General features: G+C 46.2%; 1 non-coding gene across 1 annotated transcript; it reads left to right on the forward strand.

Annotated features, from left to right (window-relative positions):
* The first annotated feature begins 259 nt into the window (after positions 1–259).
* Positions 260–367, forward strand: LOC130978662 (small nucleolar RNA R71). Its single transcript, XR_009086282.1, has one exon. It is a non-coding gene; the product is annotated as a small nucleolar RNA R71 (small nucleolar RNA).
* The last annotated feature ends 2555 nt before the right edge of the window (positions 368–2922 follow it).

The raw sequence follows: 2922 nt of genomic DNA on the forward strand, positions 1-2922 counted from the left end.
GAGTCAATATTTTATTCTGAGCCAAAATGGCGTTCAGAGTGTCAATCTCAAGAACTCCTTTCTTCTGACTAGTCCCATTGTTCACAGGATTCCTTTCAGAAGTGTACATGAATTGGTTCTTTGCAACCATCTCAATGAGCTCTTGAGCCTCTGTAGGCGTCTTCTTCAGATGAAGAGATCCTCCAGCAGAGCTATCCAAAGACATCTTGGACAGTTCAGAGAGACCATCATAGAAAATACCTATGATGCTTCATTCAGAAAGCATGTCAGAAGGACATTTTCTGATTAATTGTTTGTATCTTTCCCAAGCTTCATAGAGGGATTCTCCATCCTTCTGTCTGAAGGTTTGGACTTCCACTCTAAGCTTACTCCATCTTTGGGGTGGAAAGAACTTTGCCAAGAAGGCATTGACTAGCTTTTCCCAAGAGTCCAGGCTTTCTTTAGGTTGAGAGTCCAACCATATTCTAGCTCTGTCTCTTACAGCAAAAGGGAATAGCATCAGTCTATAGACCTCAGGGTCAACCCCATTAGTCTTGACTGTGTCACAGATTTGCAAGAATTCAGCTAAGAACTGATGAGGATCTTCCATTGGAAGTCCATGGAACTTGCAATTCTGTTGCATTAGAGAAACTAATTGAGGCTTAAGCTCAAAGTTGTTTGCTCCAATGGCAGGGATAGAGATGCTTCTCCCATAAAAATCAGGAGTAGGTGCAGTAAAGTCACCCAGCACCTTCCTTGCATTGTTTGCATTATTGTTGTTTTCGGCTGCCATGTCTTCTTCTTCTTTGAAGAATTCGGTCAGGTCCTCTAAAGAGAGTTGTGCTTTGGCTTCTCTTAGCTTTCTCTTCAAGGTCCTCTCGGGTTCAGGGTCAGCTTCAACAAGAATGCCTTTGTCTCTGCTCCTGCTCATATGAAAGAGAAGAGAACAAGAAAATGTGGAATCCTCTATGTCACAGTATAGAGATTCCTTGAGGTGTCAGAGGAAAAGAGAAATAGAAAGAAGAACGAGAAGAAGAATTCGAACTTTAATTAGATAAGGTTCGAATTGTGCATTGAGAAGGAGTGGTACTCCATAAATAGAAGGATGTGAGAAGGAGGGAAGTAATTTTTCGAAAATTAATTAAAAGATTTTGAAAACTGTTCATACCCTGACCGAGCTCCTCCAAACTCGGCAAAATCCATGAAAGGTCCGACCTCGTCCCAAGGCCCACGCCTGAGGTCGGACCTCGGACAAATAAAGCTAAAGAGGCCCATCAAAAGGAACGAAGCCCAAAACCTAAAGGCCGAAAAGGCCTAGGAAAGGCGGTTCCACAAAGATAGAGGTAAAACTCCCAAAAGATAAGATAAGATAAGAATATCTTATCCAGGGAAGATCACGACCAACTACTATAAATACACTGGAGCACCCAGGTATGAGATACATTCCACATTCTACACATATCTGCTTGGACCCATGCTAACTTAAGCATCGGAGTGTCATTGCAGGTACAACCACCAACCGCCAACACATCAAGCTCGGGTCCCTGACCCCACCTCGGGCATCTCCAGACGACCGAGCTACACGTTTCAGGTAACCCCCGGAACATTGGCGCCGTTGCCGGGGACCTGGAAGTCATCCCTTTACCATGGCGGACGACCCTCTCAACAATGACCACGCTACATCAGAACAAGAGGAGGAAGTTGACACCGGAGAACGACCGGACAGCCCTCTATCACCACGCACTCCAGGAGGAAACAAACAGAATCACCCAAAGACATCACTCCCAAACAAAGATCCACAAAATCCCGAAAAAGAAAAGAGCTCGGAAATTCTAGAAGCAGTTCGGGCACAACAAAACCGACTGAAACAACTCGAAGAGGACATAAAGAAGCAAAAAGAAACTGAACAAGATCTGAGAAGGGAGGCTCGCAAACGCAGAGAATTAGAAGAAAAACTGCGGAAAATAGAGGCCAACCTGAAAGATCAGACAGAACGCAACACCACCCCCGAAGGCAACCATGATCCCTTCACGCAAGAGATCATGAAGGAGAAGGTGCCGCGAAACTTCAAACCACCCGATATGGATCTCTACGACGGCACCACCGATCCAAGTCACCACCTCAGCAACTTCAGAAGCAGAATGTACCTAGTCGACGCCTCCGACGCGATTCGGTGCAAAGCCTTCCCCACCACTCTCACCAAGTCAGCCATGAAGTGGTTCGACAACCTACCACCAAGATCAATCACCAGCTTCGAAGACCTAACCAAAAAATTCCTAACAAGGTTCTCCATTCAAAAGGACAAGGCAAAACATGCCCCCAGTCTACTCGGGATCAAACAAGGTAACCAAGAAACTCTCCGAGAATACATGGAGCGATTCAACAAAGCCTGCCTGGACATACAACACTTGCCCACTGAAGCGGCCATCATGGGACTAGCAAACGGCCTAAAAGAGGGACCGTTTAGCCAATCCCTATCCAAACGATACCCGACCTCCCTATACGAGGTGCAGGAGCGGGCAGAAAAATATATCAACATGGAGGAAACCTCCCAGCTAAGAGACTCTTCCAGGAAGGAATCAACCTACCCACTCCGAGATCGAGATCGGGAATAGAAGAAGAAAGAAGAACCCAACTCGGACAAGCCACGGAAGTACCACAACTACACCCCCCTCCGAGTCTCCCTGGTAGACGTCTACAGAGAAGTATGCCACACCGAAAAAATTCCACCGCCCCGACCTCTAAAACACAAGAGAGCTGGGAGAGATCGGTCCGAATACTGTGAATATCACAAGCTCTACGGTCATTCTACTAACGACTGCTACGACCTAAAAAACGTTATAGAAAAGCTAGCCAGAGAAGGAAAACTTGACAGATACATAGCAGAGAAAGGAGAAGAGATCAGGAAGAGGAGGCGGGGAGATAACGAAGATCGGGCCGAAC

The sequence above is a fragment of the Arachis stenosperma genome, chromosome 4 (genome assembly GCF_014773155.1).
Source record: "Arachis stenosperma cultivar V10309 chromosome 4, arast.V10309.gnm1.PFL2, whole genome shotgun sequence".
NCBI lineage: Eukaryota > Viridiplantae > Streptophyta > Magnoliopsida > Fabales > Fabaceae > Arachis > Arachis stenosperma.